Source organism: Hakea prostrata, chromosome 1, assembly GCF_041222555.1.
Source record: "Hakea prostrata isolate BN-2017 chromosome 1, UWA_Hpros_2, whole genome shotgun sequence".
NCBI classification, from domain to species: Eukaryota; Viridiplantae; Streptophyta; class Magnoliopsida; order Proteales; family Proteaceae; genus Hakea; species Hakea prostrata.
The window spans coordinates 67406318-67413244 of NC_142600.1; the positions used below are offsets into that span (position 1 = coordinate 67406318).

At 33.4% G+C, this 6927-nt stretch overlaps 1 pseudogene; it reads left to right on the forward strand.

Annotated features, from left to right (window-relative positions):
- The first annotated feature begins 4540 nt into the window (after positions 1-4540).
- On the forward strand, positions 4541-5756 carry LOC149029510 (putative 2' cyclic ADP-D-ribose synthase BdTIR pseudogene; annotated as a pseudogene).
- The last annotated feature ends 1171 nt before the right edge of the window (positions 5757-6927 follow it).

A 6927-nucleotide genomic window follows, 5' to 3' on the forward strand; every position in this document is an offset into this window, starting at 1 on the left:
GAATTATGGAGTATGAATTTATTTATGTTTAAAGCAACACTATCAACTTATTGACTATTTTATCATTTTGTATGAGCTTGAATCATCTTATATTTCTATGAATTTTATTTTTAGTTTACTTATGATATTATTATTATTATTATTATTATTATTATTATTATTATTATTATTATTATTATTATTATTATTATTATTATTATTATTATTATTATTATTATTATTATTATTATTATGAATTTACATTTGATATTTTTACATTTGATATTTTAGGTCCAAGGATATGACCAATTAAGACTACAGCCAAGATAGGGTCAATCAGGGTTAGGGACAAGGCCAATTAGGGCCAGGTACATGACCAATCAGGGCTAATGAGGGCCAATCAGGGTCAGGGCCAGGGACATGGCCAATCAGGTACATGACCAATCAGGGCTAATGAGGGCCAATCAGGGTCAGGGCCAGGGACATGGTCAATCAGGGTCAAGGTCAGGGCCATGGCCAATTAGGCCCAATCACGGTCAAGGCCAGGGCAATTAAGGCCAATCCACCCTGACCCGGCCCAATTAGGGCGGGAATGGGCTTGGCTTGGCCCTGTAGAGCTTAGGGCCAATGACAGTAATCCTTGGCCTTGAACTAGGGTCAGGATGGGAATGGGCTCAGATTAGAACATATAGGGTTGGGCTTAGGATTGCAAAAGCCTGACCTAGCCCGGCCTAGTTGCAACCCTAGTGGGTCCTAAGCAGACTAACACTGTTAGTCGTTGTTGAATATATCTTAATTTAAAACGTAAATGGACCAAAGTGTTCCTTAAGTTATTTGATACATCGTATAAGTTCTTTTTACCTTTAGGTGATAAGAAACTCCTAACTAGATTATGTTTTTCAAAATATCTTGATAATCCACTTTAAAAAAATTGGTACAATAATAATTTTCAAAAATCTGATTATCTTTGGGCACATGAAATTCCTTAAATTATTATTTGCGTGCATATACTATCATTACTTTGATGACGTCATTTTTGAGCTAATGCTCTTTTTTTTGGTAAAATTTTTGGGCTAATGTCTTGCTATGGCAGACAATAAAATAGTTGAATTATGTTATTTTGGTGGATTACACCTATTCTCTTATTATCTTCATCTAAAATTTGTAATCGAAGTGTCAAAATACGCACAACATATTAGTACAAAGAACAACCACTAAGATGTTAATATATAATTATTACAATTGTAAAAAAAAGAATTCTTAAACATTCATTGATTTACTCGATAACTTAAATTTTTGGGTAAATATCACTTACCTCTCCTCTGAACAAATAGCACTTACACCCCCTCTTAGTTGGATAATATCACTTACCTCCCCTCTTACCTAGCAAATATATCAAACACCTCCCCTCTGTTAACTTTCTCGGTTAAATTTAACTTTTACCGTTAAATATTTTTATAAAACCCCTAACTACCCTTGGTTAAAATAATTTTTATTTTAAACCCTAAATTATTGTAATCACCGTAACAGTTAAAATACTAAATTACCCCCAATTAAAATAATTATATAAACCAAAACACCATAGTTAAAAACCAATCTTTAATTATTAAAAGCCCAACATACCTATTTTTTTTTTTTTAAAATTTAATGAAACAATAACAATTAAAAAAACATGTACTACCATCAAGTAAAATAAAAAATGCAATTTATAAAAAAAAAAGGTATGTTGATAAAATTAAACACTAACTACTATTTTGGGTTTTTTTTTAATTATTTGATATTTTTTTTAAAAAAAAAAAAGGGTATGTTGGACTTTTAATAATTAAAGATAATTTGGGTTTTAATTATACTGTTTTGGCTTTTTAACAATTATTTTAATTGAGGGTAATTTAGTATTTTAACTATTAGGGTGATTACGTTAATTTAGAGTTTAAAATAAAAAATATTTTTAGCCAACGGTAGTTTGGAATTTTAGAAAAATATTTAACGGTAAAAGTTAAATTTAACCGAGAAAGTTAACAGAGGGGAGGTGTTTGATATATTTGCTAGGTAAGAGGGGAGGTAAGTGATATTATTCAACTAAGAGGGGGTGTAAGTGCTATTTGTTCAGCTAAGAGGGGAGGTAAGTGATATTTACCCTAAATTTTTTTATCAATAGTCAATCCAGGAATGAAATCCAATTTATTAGAACTCAACCTAAATTAGGTTGATTTGATTTGACTTGGGTTCTTTTGGGCATATTTATATGCCAAATTGAAATCAAAATAACAATCATTCAGTTCAACCGCAATTGAAGCCACTATACAGGAATTTTAATAAGAACTAAAATAAAAAAACTCAGTTTAAAAAATTAATACCCATAAAAGACTCAAATGCCTATGGGTTTTGATGGGATGATAATCTCAATGAAACATTCAATTTGAATTTTCAAACTGAATCTCAAAAATACATCATATAATATATATAAAAAAAAATCCTCTACAAGGCTATTTCGACTTTTTAAATTTAAAATCAAACTTTAAATCTCAGCCAGTTATTTAGCATATATGTGTACTGTTGTATATAGTAGACAGCTATTCACAATAGATGATGTTTTTCCCATATAATATCCAAAATGAAGTATTTAATCTTGACACAAATTTGATTTTTGTTAATTATAAAATTTATCACAAATGATAAATCCTCAATTTATTCTAAAGAGCAGTCAATGTTTTCTGTTTACCTTGTTATCGATGGGTGAATCCATGGAGTCACCTCAATTAGTAATAAGACTCCAATCCAACAAATAATGAGATTCACTATGTCAAAAGATATGTTGATGCAAGTGATGGGAATGGTGAATTACCAAAAAAAAAAAAAAAAAGTGATGGGAATGGTGTAGTTAAATGGCAAGAAAAAAATTCTACAGAAAAAACAAATATAGCCAAAAAAGACAACCACAAGGGAATACGAAACAAGTAGAGATATATTGGGTCCCCCCATATGCTAATAGTTAATTTGGACATTAATCAAACACGTTACTAATAACAGCCTCTAGTATTCGAATCCGGATCATCTCTCGGTCGGGGGAGCACTCATGGCTTTCTGACCACAAAAACAGGTGGGGCCCACTGGTGAAAAAGAAAACAAAAAATTTATTTTTTCCAAAAAATGTTTTTTACCGTGGGCCCTACCTGTTTTTGTGGTCAGGAAGCCATGGGGGTGCTCCCCCGACGGGGAGATGATCCGGACTCCTAGTATTCCACTAACCATTGGTCGTATTTGATGGGACTCTCATAATTACAGAAGGGAAATGCGTGAACGAAAGGAGATTAAAGGGAGGATTGGAAGAGAAGGGGTCAAAGAAGTGGGGTTAAAATCCTTAGGGCGCTCATTCGAGCGGCCAACCAATGGTGGAGAGCACAATAGGATGAAAGTTTAACGTTATTATTTTTTCTTTAAGTGGGTTGCTCTTTGGAGAGCACAGTAGGATGAAAGTTGAAAGTTATTATTATTTTAAAGGGAACTGTTATTTAGAGAGCACTGTACGAATGAAAATGACTCTCTAAATCTGAGCATAGTAGGATGAAAGTTGAAAGTTATTATTATCTTTAAGTGAATTGCTATTTTGAGAGCATTGTACGTATGAAAATGACTGTAAATCTAAGCACAGTAGGGTGAAAGTTGAAAGTTATTATTATCTTTAAGTGAATTTCTATTTAGAGAGCACTATTCAAATGAAAATGACTCTCTAAATCTGAGCACAGTAGAGAGCGTTGTACAAATGAAAATGACTCTAAATCTGAGCACAGTAGGATGAAAGTTGAAAGTTATTATTATCTTTAAGTGAATTGCTATTTAGAGAGCACTGTACGAATGAAAATGACTCTCTAAATCTGAGCGCAGTAGGATGGAAGTTGAAAGTTATTATTATCTTTAAGTGAATTGCTATTTAGAGAGCACTGTACGAATGAAAATGACTCTCTAAATCTAAGCACAATAGAGAGCACTGTACGAATGAAAATGACTCCCTAAATCTGAGCGCAGTGGGATGAAAAGTAGAAAGTTATTATTATCTTTAAGTGAATTGCTATTTAGAGAGCACTGTACGAATGAAAATGACTCTAAATCTGAGCATAATAGAAAGCACTGTACGAATGAAAATGACTCTCTAAATCTGAGCACAGTAGGATGAAAGTTGAAAGTTATTATTATCTCTAAGTGAATTGCTACTTAGAAAGCACTGTATGAATGAAAATGACTCTCTAAATATGAGTGATGAAAGTTAAAAGTTATTATTATTTTTATTATTGAAAATGACTCCTAACTTTTTATATTTTGGTAGCAGTCTCTTCCTTCAAGGTTTCTATCCGTTGTGTTGTCACCGTGAATCATCTAACACGAATGTAATTGCAATGCAAGATGTTAAAGGGAGAGCTTGGCAGTTTTCTATTGGTCATTAACATTGTATTCATCTATAAATAGCGCAGTCAAATAAACTTCAGATTTAACGTTGAATCACACAACACAAGAAGCATCAATGCCCCATGCCCTATGCTTCTCTTTGGTTCCTTCAACCCAGATGGAGATGGATGTGAAGAAACGTTGTACTCATTTGACTATGAAGGACCTCTCGCAGCAGCAGCAATGGATGAATAAATACTATAGGTTTGGTTTGCTTATAATTTCTAAATGCATTTATATTGTCTTCTTATTGCTCTTAAATATATAGGATATCTAATCTATTATTAATCTCTCTGTATTTAATAGCAGAATAAGTGCTCGCAGGTCTTCTCGGCCTCGGTTTAATGTCTTCATATCCCACCGTGGGTCAGACACGAAGCGAAACATGGCTGCCTTGTTTTACGATCGTTTCGTAGAAAAAAACCTCCACCCCTTCTTGGACTACAAGAGCATGAAGCTAGGAGAAGCGTTGAATGAAGCTATTGAAACTGCCTTACGTGACTGTAAAGTTGGGTTGGTTATCTTCTCTCCCAATTTTTGCTCTTCCGACAACTGTCTTCATGAATTGGCTTCCATGATCGAATTGAAGAAACAAGTTATTCCCATATTCTATGATGTTCGTGTCTCTGATCTTGCGATTGTGGACGATGGAAGCTTTCAGCCCGCCCGAGCAGCTCCATAGGTTTTCCAGGGCACTTGAGATGGCAAAGGCCAGAGTTGGCATCGTCTTTAATTCTTGCGAAGGGTATGTCTGTATCAAGTAATTAACGTCTTCATGTACGTTCTCTAAATTAGTGGGTAGTTATGTTATTGGTTTACCGAGTCTTTCTATTGCAATTTGTTTCCTTATTTCTATGTAGTAATGTTCTGGTTGGTTGTTGTTCTCTATTGTTTACAAGTAGTTGTTATGCAATTATCTTTTCCTATTTTTTCAGTAGTAAGTTAGTCATGCTCTCTTGTAGAAACGAGTCCCATGCATGTATGTATGCTGCTGTAAGGCCGATTTGCGTGGTTGAATATAAGGAAAATAGCCCAGATATTGCTCTGTTTAGCTAGCTGCTGTTAGCTAGTGTGGCTGTTCAGTATACTCTGTTTTGCTGCTGTTAGCTAGTGTGGCTGTTTAGTATACTCTGTTTTGCTGCTGCTGCTGCTGCTGCTGCTAGTGAACTTTGTTTTGCAGTTTTTAATACATTCAACACTCACATGTTCACTCTAATTGGTCTTCCAGGGATTGGCCCGATTTGCTGAAAACAGTGTCCGACAGGGTAATAGAAATCTTGAAGGAGTTGGAAGATGAAGAATATCTGCTCAATAATAATACCTTAATCAACTAATGTTTCGGATAGTTTCGGTCAATGACATATATGGATAGAGAGAGATTTTGATTGCCATCCCGGCATTCTAAATTATTTTTGATTGCCGGAATGGCCTCAAAAACTCTCTCTCCTCACAGAAGATTACATCTTAATCGGGATAGATGTAATCTTCTGAAAGAGATAGAGAGTTTTTAATTGCCATTCCGGTAATCTAAATTAAGATTACAATGTTATTATTTTCTTTTATTTATTTATTTCTTTTTTATTATTGCTATATAAATTTATAAATTTTTGTGTTGGGTCTCAAGAATGATCTTTATTATGGACAAAGCTTGTTATTCATTCCCCTTTGGATCCTTAGGCGCTCTCCCATCGGATACAAATTCATGTTTAATATTTTAATTCAAGGATTAGGATAAATGGTTGAAAAAATAACTACCCAGAAAAATGAATAATGATAAAGAGAGAAGTTATAAGACTTATATATGTATTTTTGTAATGAAGTTCTCAAAAAAATACATACATGAATTACTTGTATGAAAATGTACACCCCTTAAGCTATTTGAGAAGAGATAGTAACACCGTTATGAATTTCCAAGATAAACTCATGTACACTCCATGAGTTTGATTGCACATTTAATATTGCTAGAAATGTCTGATTTTAATGTTATTCTAGGAATTGATTGGTGTGTGAATTGATTGGTGAACCACACACAAGACGTCCACCAACGTCCAACTTGTCAAGCTGGGAAGAAGTCAAGTTTGGAATGGAAAGAACCTATTTGAAGTCAAATTATAACTACCCCCATTAAATGTTGTGATTGTTTGCTCTTTTGAACAAGTTTGTCAGCCTAGTCTACTAATGCTCAACCCCAGTTCAATGAAGGAGCCATATCCGATCGTATGATTTACTTATCATTTTTACCAAAAAAAAAAGATTTACTTATCTTTGATTGTTTTAGATATGAAGAAGCTATCATCTTCTTTTGATTCCATAATTCCATTGTATTCCATGTGTTATAAACAATATCTCAAATGTCCTCGGTATAAAGGTTCAATCTGCTATATTTATAAACAATAATTTTGTTTTGTTCAATTGTAAACCAATTTTTTCTGTGTGTGCAAAAAAGTTAAGGGCACGTTTGATAACACTTTGAAAGAACGTTTTTTTGTGTTTTTTTAGTCTTTA